The sequence below is a fragment of the Haemaphysalis longicornis genome, unplaced genomic scaffold (genome assembly GCF_048455015.1).
Source record: "Haemaphysalis longicornis isolate Haplotype H1 unplaced genomic scaffold, Haemaphysalis longicornis Haplotype H1 scaffold_8, whole genome shotgun sequence".
Classification (NCBI taxonomy): domain Eukaryota; kingdom Metazoa; phylum Arthropoda; class Arachnida; order Ixodida; family Ixodidae; genus Haemaphysalis; species Haemaphysalis longicornis.
In genome coordinates, this window is record NW_027526445.1 from 73,218,381 (window position 1) to 73,233,575 (window position 15,195).

The window sequence follows — 15,195 nt, forward strand, 5'->3', positions numbered from 1 at the left end:
GAGGTGAGATCCTTCACAGTTAACACAGTGAACTTGCATTGCATTACACTCATCTGTCTGATGGTCGTGCTTCGAGCATTTTGCACACGTGTTTTGTCCTCGACAGTTGTTGCTCTTGTGCCCGTACCTTTGACATTTGAAGCAACGTCGCGGGTTTGGGATGTATGCCCTTATCTGACAGTGGAGAAATCCGGCTTTGACAGATTCGGGGAGCGTACTACGATCGAAAGTCAAGATGATATGTTTGGTTTTGATCTCATTTCCATGGCGCCTCATTGTGATGCGTCTAAAACCAGTCACTCCTTGCCCACGCAAGCCCTCAAGAATATCTGCCTCAGTTTCATGTATGTGTTCAGTTTCCGAGAGCACACCTTGGCAGCTGTTGAGGGTTCGGTGAGGTGTTACAATGATCTGTAAGTCACCTATGCTTGTTTGCTTTATAAGGTTAGCAGATTGTTCCTTAGTTCGGACCTCAATAAGCATGCCACCAGATGCAAGTTTCCTTGTGTCACAGTTTTTTCCAACTATACCTTCAATGAACTTGGTCATCAGGAACACAGATTTCGAAGTTATTTGGGTGGCTTTGTCAACTGTCTGCATGACTAGGAAGCGATTAAAGGTGTCAGGGTTATTGGAGACGAGGTTCGGTAGGTGTTTGAAGATTGCTTCGGTGCGGGCCCTTTTCGGGGCCCGATCATTTGGAAGAAGGGGTTTAGATAATACCATGCGCCATAGTATAAAGCAGGGGACGGGGGTACTTTCTTCTTTGACTTTACCCTGATGGTCAAAGAGGTCCCGGAGCTCCCTGCCTGGTAAACAGACAGGGAACCCATCCGCCGGAGCTTGAAGACGACTCCGACGGCCACCGTTTGAGGTTTCTACCCTTCACTTTAAAACTCATTGCCACGATCGGTTACAGGGTGAGTATGTGGGCTCGGGTTCCGCGGTGTCACCAACACCGTCCCCAAGATTTCTCAAGGTGCCCCGTGCGGGGCAATCAATCAATCAATCAATCAATCAATCAATCAATCAATCAATCAATCAATCAATCAATCAATCAATCAATCAATCAATCAATCAATCAATCAATCAATCACTTAATCAATCAATCAATCAATCAATCAATCAATCAATCAATCAATCAATCAAAGACGTTTATTTTAAAGAAGTTTAAATAACGAAGTTTAAATACGGCTTTGTCCGACCTTATTTCTAACAACGAGGTTTCCACCCTGAAGTAGCGTTATCGTGCGTGGATTGGAAGTACAAGTCCTCATTGAGCTCCAGAAAAGTCTTACGGACTTCCTTTTTGGTTTACGGCTTTCACCCTGCGGGGGCTGTATTTTATTTTTTTCTGATCAACTGAAGTCATATAAAGAGGCTTATTACTTTCTGGGAATTTCTTCATTTCCAGGTTCATGACGTAAACTTGATTTCCTAATTCTAGCCAGTTCCCTCGGCTTAGGATCTTAGAGGCGCCACTTAGTACAACTTAGTACAACGGTGACGGGCTGACTCGCTGGCAATTCTGAGGATCCTTGGGGTTGACAAGAATTATGTTGACCTTGTCGAACGGTGATAGTTCCTTTGTTGCCGTGATTCAACCTAAGGATACTTTGGTTAGCTCTTCATAGTTAAGATTAAGACTGTTTCCCAGAGTGCTAAAAATCAGTTGTAGTATGCGTCACTTGCAGCTTTGATTTACTTCATCTATTCGAACATCATTATACACTAATAAATTGATTGAATGAACCTAATCTCATTATTAGCAAAAGCGTTCTCGGTTTCTTTTAACCCGATAATCAACGTTACCTGAATGTCAACTACGCCGCTGATTGTGTCTCATTTTATCTTTTCTTTGGAGGAACCACCGGAAAGTCTATGGCGTGGTCTCCTCATATATCACTAAATACCCCTTCCGCTCAGTGAATAGCCGGAGTCACTGTTAATTAGGAATAATGGCTCTGGATAGTCAGCCAGTGGAAGCGGTTTTTCCGGTTGGGTAAAATCAAGACAGACTGATCAGTTTGCACTTGCGAAACGACACCAGCGAGGATTGATGTAGTGGATGGGAGCAGTCTGCCTTGATTTTTACCCATTCGGCTAGACCGCTTCCGTTCACTGAGTAGCCGGAGTCATTATTAATAATTAACTTTTGCGCTGGCTACTTAGTGAGCGGTAGCGAATTGGGCGGCTGGGTATTATTTACTATGCCTGCTCGCAACACCGCCATGATGCGGCACTAATGACACCCTTGCGTGCGAAAAAACGTAGAAACCAGTTATACAAGATACCTTAAAAAGATTCCACTTTTATTAAAGAAAGGCATATAGAAATTAGAATTTCTTAATAAAACATTTTGTCCAATAAAAGGTGCAGCGGCATAACATAAAAGAAAATGCTGTTTCCTTATAAATTATCTTAAAATTGGTCACATTTTTTTTGTTTTCCTAGTAATGATACTTCCGAAAAAATTGAGGTTGTTACAAACAACCACCTGAAAAGTCATTGTAAAAAACCCTGGAACAATGAATGTTGTGTTTTAATAGCCTGTGCGTGCCATTATTGATACGTATTCGTGGCGGATATCCTATGCAATAAAGCCAATAGCGGGGGTCGGCAGCTGTAGTCCAAATACCTTGAAGTGTGACAAACGTACGTCATTCTGCTGTGGGTTGGGCGAACACTAGAAATTGAAGTCGAAATGCAGTGAGTAAACACAGAGAAATTAGACTTTGTAAAGAAATGGGATGTGCTACTGTTACCATACACGTATTTATATGGGGATACAATAAACAGACGTTTATTGTATGTGAGCATCCATAGCTAAGTCGGAATCTTGGCTGAGCGCGTAAACCAACGGTGAAAAGCAGGCACCTGTTGGACAATTTCCATCATTCGACGAAAAATAATAAAAGTGTGGAAGTCGCCCGTATTCACATGAAAAAAAAAAAAAATAATCATGCGTTATTTGCGCGTAAGTGCTCCGCAAGCAAACGCAACGCAATATGGCTGAGGCTTTGTTTTACTTTGAGTATGCGACTGAATCTATGCAGATTGAGTTGTACGAAACTTTTTGAGAACAGAAGGCTGCAGGAATAAAGAGTGCACAAAAAGTATAAAGCTACAAAAACCAACTTATTTGCATACACATAGTCGTCTTAGTCTAACCGCCCAAGAAACCGTAAAAAAATAAGTGTTTAATAGTGGGAAATATTTAAACATCGTGAACATCCCAAGAAAAAACTGTTTAGTTGTGGTGCTTTCTCCCTCCGTGAAAAACTTCGTACTTATATTTCTGAACTTTTGAAGGCGCCTTGTTCTACCCCAACACTATTGCGTTGTGTGCCCAATCGACCTCCGGGTAAATAATAAATAGAGAATTTGTTACTACGCAATATTTCCAGCAAATATTGCGTCAAATAAGATCATAAAATGGGCTGTTTATGTAATTATAAAATACTATCCACTGCCGAAAACATTTTTCTGAGGCACTCAACAAAGGGTAATGTTTAACGTGCATGTTTTCGGAATAAAGAATTCTGCTCTTAGCCATAACTATTTAAATGGCTTCAACTTCTTCAACGCAAATTTCGGCAAACCATGCCCATAACTGAGTTTTGCACCATGCACTGCTTCCCGCATACATTACCCGAAATAAAAAACCACGCGTTAAAGGGACACGGGAGAGATTTTTAAACATTCCGGTATTACTAGCGCAATTTGTATTTAGAGCCTCAAGGGTATGTTTCTACCTCTCTCACTACGTTTACGCAACTTTATTCAGTCGAAAAATCATTTCAAAAAGGCCGTCAGCATCTCTGCATCCTTCTGGACGATTTCTTCAGATATTTATTGTGACGTCATAACAAGATTGTTTGGCTTGGCTGGGCTACAGCACGGCTCGCGGACGCTCCGGCAGAGTCAGTCGGCCCAGCGATTAGTCGGCAGACGCCGGCGTATCGTCGCAATTCGTTCGCTCAGTTGAAACTAATCCGCGACACGTTTGTGCCCTGAAGAACCTGCGTTTAGTTTGTTTGTGTACTCCAGTTTGTGTACTCCAGTTAGTTTGTGTACTTCAGTCGAAGTCGCTGCACACAAAACTACCTGGCCTTTAGGGGAGGTAGTTCACACACAACTGCCTTCGCTTCGCTCCCTTTACGAATTTTGAATGCCTTCTCCTAAACAAGTGAAAAGATGACGTAATCTTCGTATTTCAAGTGGCTCAAATATTCTACATTTAATTGGGTTCCTGATTAGGCCAAATCAATCTTCTTGGTAGACAGGCTGTAAATATTCTAAATAAAATGGCGTGTATGTTGGACCCGTACTAAATCGAGAATTTCCTACCTTTACGTCGCGTTATCCACCCCATAATTTCTATTTACATGTCGGATACGTGCACCATATACATATCTAATACTTCCTTCTCGCATAATGCTTCCATCCCATAAAGGATCTACATATTCAACTGATTTTGTTAAATCCGTGAACGTTTATATTAATTAAACTCTCCCTCTATTTGTTGCAAATTATGCTTTTAGAGCTTATTTTTGAGGTCTTATCTTGAACAACCCAGCCATTCAATGTAATCTAATAAACTGCGAGTATTTCTACGTTTTCAGGCTCATGGCCTAAACTTGATTTCCTAAATCCAGCCAGTCCGCTGGGTTTACGAAATTAAGGGTGCCACTTTGTACAAGTTCATGCAGCACAAATTAACTGGTTGGCTTTGCAATTCTGACGTACTCTTTTGTTGGCGATAAGGATTTTGACATTTTCCTAGACTCATAGTTTTTTTGTTTTGCCGAACCACCCTAAGAGTATTTTGGCTAGCTTTTCACTAAATATTAATGCTATTTCCCTCATTTATATATCGAATGAATGAAAGTATTCTCATCAGCAGTAAAAACGTTCAGGGTTTCCATTTACACGGCAATCAATGTTCCGTTGAAATTAACCATGCCATTGACTGTGTCTCATTTAATCTTTGCTCTGGAGGAACCGCATGAACGTTTTCAGCATCGCATCCTTATATCAGTCACAAAACCCGTAGGAATAAGTTTTTCCATACTCTTTAAATATGTTTTAGTTTTTGGCTTTACAAGGACGTCGAAAAACTATAATCCTATAATAAAGCACTGTCGAATTTAAGGAGAAGCAGGATAATTGAAAAAGTTGTTCCTTAAACACAAAAAGTTTTAAAAGCAATTGATAAACATGCTTGTTTTCCTAGCTTCAATGCTTGTAACTTAGAAAAAAAGTGAATTGACGAGAACGATCATTCAGAATACAATCGCAACTACGCAACGTCTGTTTCAAATACGTTGAAAGTTTATTAACATCTGGTATTCATTACGCATTTCTATGTCGGAACGAGAATCGCAAGAGCCAGGACGTGTCGTCGTATTAACTTCAAGTGCTAGAAATATACTTTGTTACGCTCGGCGTAACGCGTACACTTGAAATTGAAGCCGAAATGTATTCCGTAAACACACCGAAATTGGAGTTTGAAAAAGTGGACGCAATGTGTCACTGTTACCGAAGTGTTATTTATATGGAGGTTGAATAAATACGTTTGCTGTATATACGCATCCATAGCGAAGGCGGAATCATAGCAGAGCGCGGATGCCAACAGTGAAAAACAGGCTGTCTTGATAGAATTGGTCTCTATTGGACGGAAAATATTTATAGTGTTTATGTAGCGTATATATATATATATATATATATAGGATAGAAATTAGAAATAAGGGTTGGCAGTCAAGAAAACCTCGGAAAGCAAAGGGGAGGATGTGGTAAGTCACTGAAACAGATAAAGAATTTGGAAAGAAAGAAAGTGGAGAAAAAATGCCCGCCAGGTGGGATCTGAACCCCCGACCTCCAGAATACTGGTCTGGTACGATAACAACTACGCTACCGGCGGGGCTATTTTTCCCCTCCACTTTCTAGGGTATATATGTCAATGTACTTTTTTCCGGTGCTTGGGGGTGGTAGTCAGTGCCACTCCGACTTATTTCAACGAGCCCCTCATTTCTTATTCTGATTCGCTACACACCCACACACACACACACACACACACACACACACACACACACACACACACACACACACACACACACACACACACACACACACACATATATATATATATATATATATATATATATATATATATAGGGTTTGGAAATAAGGGGCTCGTTAGGAAATACAGAAAGAAATGCCGGCAGTCTACAACGCCAAAGAAGGCATAGGGGAGTGGTTAGACTTATTTTTTACCGTTAGTGACGTCACAATATTATTAAGTTTTATTACTTACGTGAGAAAGAAAGAAAGAAAAACACGCGCCCAGAGTGGGGACCGAACCCACGCCTTTCGATTAGATCTCGAATGCCTTACCAACTCGGCTATCTGGGCGACTGTGTTCTGCTTCACTTTCTGGGGTATTTATATTTTACTACAACTGTATCTGACGCTTGAGGGTGGTAGCCAGCGCCACTCAGACTACACGGGGAGAAGGGGACCTTCTTTTCAACCCCCGGGGCGTGACGCGAACGTCTACAGCCTGTCATGAGCGGTCAACTGGCGGGAAACCCTCTTATGCTACCTTGGCATCAAGCAGTGTTGCGGAATGGGCGTCCCCATTCCATTCCAATTCCATTCCGGGGAATTACAAGTTGCCTAAATTCCATTCCTTTCAATTCCTCGGAATGCCGGAACATCGCCCATTCCCACTCCGGGAATTGCCGGGCAGTTCAATTCCATTCCTTTAATTCCTCAACGTTTTATCGGGTGATTATCAAGTTACCAATGAACCCACCATTAAGCTGATGTTATTACACGTGTTAAGAACTGCTAAAATACGGAAAACACGTAACCAAGGTCGAGGGATAATGGCTTTCTGGCATATCTCGTTCAGTGCAATGACCCTACTAATTCCCACAGGGGCAGTTCTCCAGGCAGTTATGATAGTATTTGCATGGTGAGCTTTACGAGTTTTGATGCTTTAATATTGTTTAAGTGTGCATGTGTTAATGCTAATGTGACGACATGTTCTATTTTTGTGCTCACAAAAGTATGGTTGAACAAGACATTATATTCCTTAAGCAGTTAACACGCGTATGGAGCGGTCGTGAGCATGGTTAAAACTATAAGTTTGTTAACGAGGAACAGAACCTCCGGATATGGTGGCATCAGTTGGAAGAATTACCGCTCGAGCCCCTTGTCCTGCCTTTGCACCAATACGGATCACGGGCCGCACAGGTCGTCAGCACTCACGCATGTCAAGCGCGCTTTGAAAGCACGGATAGGTTCAGTACTTCCTGTGCTTGCGTGTGCGCAGGTATGCAATGCCGCCCTTGCCGAAGCTTAGTTACATGCGTCAGGTATCATCCACTGCTCACGAGTTAAAGGCTTAGAGTATGCGCGACCTTTGTATGGGTGTCTCGATTAGAATCAATGCGCAGGGAGAATTCTTTTTTCTCACGTTAGTGTATATTGGGATAGTGCATTTGTTCGTATACTAATCCGAGTCTTGTTTTTTTTTTCTTTTAGAAATTGGGAGATTGTTCACACTTTAGCACCACGGAACCTTTGGCTCTAGCTAACTGAAGAAGGACTTAGAGAATGCGTTGCGGCCTTGGACTCTGCAAAACTCAGTCCAAGGCCTGCGTAACTAATTGTATAACTGAGGCCTATATAATTAATTTGAGGAGTTGCATGCAGTGGAGTAGCAATGAAGGTTCCCCCAAGTGTCCTCTGGTACCTCTGGTCTGGGCGATCAACCGAAAGAAAAGATGTAAAGAAAAATGATAACGATAATAATAGAAGGACACGTTCGGCAGCCGGTCTGTCTAGTGTTGTGGAAATCCCTACGCCAGAGAAAAGTGTGTAGGTGTCCTCGTTGATATATTGTAGGGTTTAACGCGCCGACGCAACGCAGGCAGTGAGGCGCGCCGTAGTGGAGAGCTCCGGATTAATTTTAACCACCTTAGGCCGAAATCTCGTAAACACGGGCGTTTTTGCTTTTCGCCTCCATCAGGAAAGTGGCCGCCGCGGCCGGGAATCGAACCGCGACCTCGTGCTCAGCAGCGCTATTAGGTCTCCTGGGGAATTTTATATGCTGCAATAAATGTCTCAAGCTGCCGCGGTGAAAGGTTGAAAAAAGTTTATTTTGGTTTCATTCATCAAAATTACGTATCCAAAATGGTGTGAGCCAAATGGGCGCTTCGCCGTTCTGTTCTGAAAACAAGAAGTGTAAATGACGGCTGCTTGAACGACCAGCTGCTGAAAAGAAGTGTTTGAGAGCCGGTTTCGCTTCGCTGTGTGTCACTAAAAGAGATGCCGTTCGAAACACGCGTTCCACGTCAGCTGACGTCACATTTACAACGGAAACTGCCCTTGCGAGTCGGGAAAGCAAGGGAAAGTGGCTAGCGTTCGCTTTCCGTTAGGTATGAACCTTTTAGGAACAAAGCTTGCAGCGTGCAGATTGCAGGCGCAGGCGTGACCGCAGTTCCTATTACATGGGCTCTCCTGTTTCGGGTGGATTCTCGAACCAATATTTTAGGCCTTCGTAGACGCTGCTTCGGGCGAAGGCGTCCGAGTGTCTAGACAGGAGGTCCAGTATTGCAAAACGTCCTGGGGGAGGAGCGGGAGCGCGAAGGGAGATGGGGCGTCAGCTGATATGCGAAATTTCGCAGTGGACACAAGCACCGCGCCAGCGTCCCGATGACGGCAGGTGGGATGCGATCACCGGCGGATCCGGACGCAAAAAACAAAAGTGAAGCGTAGGGAGACAGCTCGCAGCCGGGGTGAAGGCGCCGCCAAGGTAAAAGGGCCCATCTCCCCGTGAGGGGGACTCGAGTAAATGCGTCGCATAAGGGGTGGGTGTATTGCGTTAACGTTTAGTGTTTGGGGAGTTGGTGGTAGTGAATGCGTTGTATCAGCAGCTTTTTGACGTAGTTTGAATGAGTCAAGGATATAAGGCGCGTTCGTAGCCTTTCATTCTATGTCGGTTTTGTGGCGCAGTGGGAAGAGCACCATGTACCTCGCGTTCCGCCCACAGGTAGTGAATGCGTTGTATCAGCAGCTTCTTGAAGTAGTTTGAATGAGTAAAGGATATAAGGCGCGTTCGTAGCCTTCCATTCTGTGTCGGCTTTGTGGCGCAGTGGGTAGAGCACCATGTACCTGGTTTCGATCCCACGACCCTGCGGGCGGAACGCCCGCAGGGTCGTGGGATCGAAACCAGGCGCCGGTAAGTATTATTTTTTATATAGTGTAGGGGGAGGGGTGCGGACCTGTTGTTGAAAGCGAGGAGGGTAGCGTGATGCGGGAGAGGAGGAGTGGGGAGAGGGCGCTCCTGGAACGGCTGTTGCGGACGCCCAGGCACGCCGACAACGGCGGGTGACATCGCGAGTAAAGAAATTCCCTGCATTTAAAAAATCACAAGGCGAAGTTGGTGGGAGAGATAAGGGGGGTTTAAGATAAGGGAGAGATAAGAGCCGCGTTGATTATGCAGAAAATCGCGGCGAACTTCGTAGCAGCACTGTATTTAAGGGCATAATTGTAGTAGAATCGCTGCTTATAAATATACCGTGCTTGTAATCAGCCAATCAATTTTAACAGTACTGAGTTATTGTTAAATTCAAGGCTCCGGCTTACCAATGTTTGAACTTGGGCTGGTCGGATCTTTTGCGTATTTTTGCATATTTTTACCAAAAACAGCGCGTAGAAGGAAAAGTGCGCTTTATTTTGGGAAAAATACATGTAATTCCATTCCCATTCCATTCCGGGCCAAATGCGCTTAATTCCATTCCAATTCCATTCTTCAAGTATTGTCGCCATTCCATTCCCATTCCATTCCGGGGTCGCGAAAATGTGGAATGATTCCGGATTCATTCCAATTCCGGACTGGTAACACCGCAACACTGGCATCAAGGCTGCCAGAACCGAGGCCCTCGTTAAGCTTTCGCACGTAATAGGGTTTGGAAATGAGGGGCTCGTTAGGAAATACAGAAAGAAATGCCGGCAGTCTACAACGCCAAATAAGTCTAACCACTCCCCTATGCCTTCTTTCAGAAGACGGAGAGCTTCAGAAGATGGATCAGAAGACGGAGAGCTTCATGAGCGGCTCGTTTCGGCGGTCCCTCCTTCTGCTGCCCTGCCAACCACGTCGAACTCTGTGCGTGAGGAGCTGGTCGACCTTTTGTTTGGCAGTGAGAGCGACTGTTCGCTCTACGGTTTTGACGACGAATGAATACAGTGCTCATAAACGCGTGTTCGTTCTTTGGCTGCGATACATTTCTCAACTTTTTTTTACTGCACACCGAAAGTTAGCCCACGTCATATTTTCACTTGATTTGCTCTCAATCTTAGGTGGGCTATCTCTCGGGATTTTACGGTAAGTATGTATTGATCATGCGTGCTTTGCGCGGTAACTTCTCTATAAGCGAGCGCGAACAAATATGGCTGAGGTATTCTTTCACTTTGAGAACGTGACTTAATGAATACATTTTGTATTCTACAAAACATTTTCAGAACAGAAGCCTGCGGGGGGAGGGTAAAAATGAACGAAAAAATTTACCTTTACCTTGTTTACATACCCTAATTATTGTCTCAGTTTAAGCGCCAAAAATAGTAATAGTAGGAATTATTGAAGTATTGTAAGATCATAATACAAAACAACTTTAGTTTTACGGCCTTGTCCATGCGTGAAAATCTTCGTATTGATATTTTTATCTTTCGAAGACGCGTTGTCCTACCCGAACTCTATTACGGTGTATGCCATGTCAACGTATGAGTAAATATTAAATAGAAACTTTGTTACAACCATGTATCACCGCCGAATATCACCTCTCTCAACATTGTGAAAAGGGCTGTAGTAATAATAAAAAAGGTGCGGAGTTCACAATTTTCTCAGGCACTCAGCAAATGATAATGTTTAACCTACACATTTCCGTTTATACAGATGGCACCCAGATTTATAAATTCTGCTCGGAGGCATCAATTATTCAAAAGGTTCTAACTTCCTCAACGCAAATTTCGTCATAACCATGCCCATATCTGAAATTTGCACCATACATTGCTTCCTGCCTACATTACCCCAAAAAATCTCGCTTTAAAGGACAGTGCAGTGATGTGTAAACATTCCGTGATTACTAGCGCGATTTGTAGTCTTTAGCCTCTAGGCTATGTTTCTACAACTCTTGCTGCGTTTACACAACCTTATTCAGTCGACAAATCAATTACAAAAGCTTCCCTCCTCTCTGCATCCTCCCAGCCGATTTCTTAAGATGTGTCGTATGATGTCATCAGAAGATAGTTTGGCTCGACTCCGCTACTGGACGGCTCGCCGACGCTCCGGCAGAATCACTCAAACCAGCGTTTAGACGGCAGCTGCGGGCGTATTGGTGCAATTAGTTCACTCAGTTGAAACTAAGCCTCGACACGTTTGTGCCTGGAAGAATGCGCCTTTGGTTTTTAGTTTAAATACTGTATCAAGCTCTAAGTCGCTCCATACAAGCGCACATGCTGCGCTTAGGTGACTGGTATGCTAGTAAAAAAATATAGAGTCTATTGAAGGCGGGAGAGGAGTCAGTGAAGTTCATGTAGGTACAGCGTAACTTTTTTCGCACAGCGTGAAACCAATGTGCGCGGAGCGCTTTTTGCGCTGCGCAAACTAACTTTGTCCACCATCTGCTTCGTAGACAAGCTACATAAACAAGGAGCTCACCTTGCACGAGTAAACCTCAACATTCGTGAAAAAAGCCGGATCTCGTCATGGAGCCCACGTGGTTCCTCCTGTCAGCTCTTGAGAAAAAAGTGTTTTGTTCCACACAGGAGTCGCACAAAATCTTTGAAGTGTCAGGAGGCAGTGTAAAATTTTGCTTCTACATTTCCATTTAAGAAACTGTCCTGGTATGCCAGTGGTTTTGTGCCAAAGCACCTCCTTCATTCCCTTTTCAAGAGTATTTCCACTTTCTCACCTGAAAAAGACATGCACGCTTTTCGGGCTTCCTTGTTGGAGTTGGCACCCTTTTGTTTCTTACCAAATTTGCACCTTTTTTAGACATGCCAGTGCAGTTTTGAGGACGCCTCCGGCGCACCCCGGCATTCTGGTAATTAACGGTTGGCTGATATTTCATCCAATTTCCTAAATTCACATTTAAGAAGGAACCGGTTCAGTTTATGACGGTGCTGGCGGCAGTGCGTTGCTCTTTTAGGAAACGCCGATTTCTGAATCTTTCCGATGGTTTGCTTCTGATTCGTCTATAGCGTTGATGCAACTGTGGGTGTCATCACACTTTTCGTCAGTAATGTTTATCAATGCCGTAGGCGGTACCTCTATAATCGCGCTCCTACTTCTTGAGGCACACTTTGCGCGCGGGCTACGATGGCTCACATCCTGTGGGACTGCTCGGCAAGACCTACAGAAGCGTCAATGGAGACAAAGATCCAGTCGTGGTACCTGACCGCGGCGCGGAGCAGTGACAAGGACGTACAATTACAGGCCGTCCAGCAGATCCTGGCGGCACTTGAACAGCATCGCCCGAGCGAAAGCCAAGAGAGCCCGGCCGCCCAGCGCGGGCAGGCCGGAGTACCTCGACGCTAGTAGCGAGGGAGCTGCCTAGTAAAGAGCCCAGCCGGAAAGACGTAGGGCCGCGTCACGGCACTTCGGTAACGGAGGCCGCCTGCAGGCGATTTTAATAAAGTCTTCACTCACTCACTCACTCACTTCTTGAGGAATATTCAATGAACGAACTACGGCGTCTAGCCACATCTAGGAGAGTACTTTTATTGTGCTTTACGGAGTCGGGGGTCAGCTTTTCTAATATTACAGCTAGACACAAAACGTCATCTCGCGGCCACAAGCTTCCAGGTTTCATTTTTCTTGTTCTAATGTTGTGAACACAGGACTCAGCGTTCCGTGCTTGCCTGTTTACGTCACCCTCTGACCTCTAGAAGTGCCCGTTAAGACGGCACAATGGCAGCCACCAAGCGGTGCCATGGCACCGCAGCTTTTAAGCGGAAGGTAGTTTGTGTGACGGAGAAACGTCAAACCTCCTAGCACAACGGGAGTTCGGCGTGGGTGAGACTAACATGCGCCAAAGGCAGAAGCAACGGAACAAACTTTTCAGCTGTACTACCAAGCTAATGACATTCGCAGGACGAAAGAAAGCTCAACACACCGATGTTGAGAATGATGTGGCCTTCTTTATCCGGAAGTAAAGAGAAGCTGGAATACCCGTCACAACGAAGCTAATAAACATAAAGGAAGGGACATTCCAAATATTCTAGGCATGGTGCGGTCAGTTCAGGGCCAGCGGGGGCTGGGGTCACGAATTTTATAAAAGGTTTGGGTTCAGCTTGAAATGGAGACGTCTGTGTGCTGCAACCTACCGTGTGACTTCAAGGAGAAAGTAGTCGCATTGCGACGCTTTGTTATTAAGAAGCCGGGGCAAAAGAAATACAGACCAGGACATATCGCATAGGCCGGTCAGACGCTCCTGTATAATGACACACCTGTTACCTGCACCGCGAATGAGAAGCGCACTAAACAAATGAAAGTGAAAACTGCAGGCCACAAAAAGCAGCGCCCCCTGCGATTTTGTGTGCTACGCCCTATGGGTTAAAACTGCTGGCATAAATTATTTTGAAGAGGAATACTCTTCTATGCGGATTTGTTTCCCGGAGAACGTCGTCGTACGAGCTCATGAGAATGGGTCGATGAGTGGTGCCCTTATTGAATAAAAAGGGGGGAAGACCGTTCTGGAATGCCATGCCTTGGCTTTGCTGTCTGAGGAGGTAATCCTTTTTGACGGCTCCCACCACGGCCACTTGATTGGATGACACTGGGATACGACCACCTCGACCTACCGGGAGCATTAATTGAACTTTACTGATCCAAGGGAAAAACTGTGTCGCCAGGACACGGGACAAAATTCCGGTGAAGCTAATTGTGCGGGCTTCTGTAAGTGCAGTATCTTAAACACCCTGGACGGAAGTGAGGTCATTGCACTGATGGAAGAGGACAGTGACAAAAACTATGACGTGCGAGCACTGAACTTGCTACGAGAAGCGTCGCAAGCATAATAAAGTGCATGTTCTTGCCCCAGTTGAGTAACTTTTTCATTCGTCTTAAACTGAAGGTAATCTTCTTGATTTCTGACCTTTCGAAAGTACCAGCAATCAAAATGAAGTGCACAGGGGAGCCTCAGCAAAAAGGATTCCAAGCTTGTGCGGCTTACAATAAAAAAGGAGGAAGCGCGCGCTTCGTTTCGAACATGGATAAGACGGCCAAATCATGGTGCTGCCAGGTGCGGCCAAATCATGGTAACAACACACCTATCTAAACAAAACACAAGTCTTGGTTCAATCAATCAATCAATCAATCAATCAATCAATCAATCAATCAATCAATCAATCAATCAATCAATCAATCAATCAATCAATCAATCAATCAATCAATCAATCAATCAATCAATCAATCAATCAATCAATCAAGCAATCAATCATGATGATGATGTTTGTTTTCTGGCGCAAGGGCAACAAAGGCCAAAGAGCGCCAACACAATGGTTGCGTCGTTTCTGGTGTAAAATTTTAAGTAAAATAGAAATTTAATAGACTACTGCGGGGTGTATAGAGCCCCTTATTTAAAAAACAAACTCTGGAGTGAGCCAGATGGTTATGACGTTAGAGTAAAGAACGAATATTCAATCAAAGCTACCCCCACTGAGGGGCTTTGCTAACCTATGTGGTATAAGATGCCTTTTAAGAATCCCATGTCTCCAAGGTAAGCAAAGAGACGTTTACTTGGAATGAAGGGTTTATCGCCTAAAAACAATGATGGGTGAAGTAAAATCATGTGAGTGTACAGTTCCCGGAAATGTTTCTTTTTCGCACTGTGGAAGTGCGGACATTCAATGAGAGCATGCATTACTGACAGACGATGTCCACAACTGTTGCATCGTGGCGGTGGGGCTCCATTTAAAAGATGGGAATGAGTGGCATATGTATGACCTATACGTAGTCTGCTGATGTACACTTGTGTTGTTCTCTGATGTTTTTCGGTGTAGTAGCTGCCAATTTGGGGTTTTATAGTGTGGAGGTGTTTGTTTTCTGTCTGTGTGTCCTAGTGTTGCTGACAGCGTTTTCGTAGTGCCTTACGAATGAGCGGTTTTATGTCAAGATAGGACAGC

General features: G+C 44.3%; 1 non-coding gene across 1 annotated transcript; it reads right to left on the reverse strand.

Annotated features, from left to right (window-relative positions):
* Window positions 1–6,342: 6,342 nt before the first annotated feature.
* Window positions 6,343–6,414, reverse strand: Trnar-ucu (transfer RNA arginine (anticodon UCU)). The gene has a single exon. It is a non-coding gene; the product is annotated as a tRNA-Arg (tRNA).
* Window positions 6,415–15,195: the final 8,781 nt, after the last annotated feature.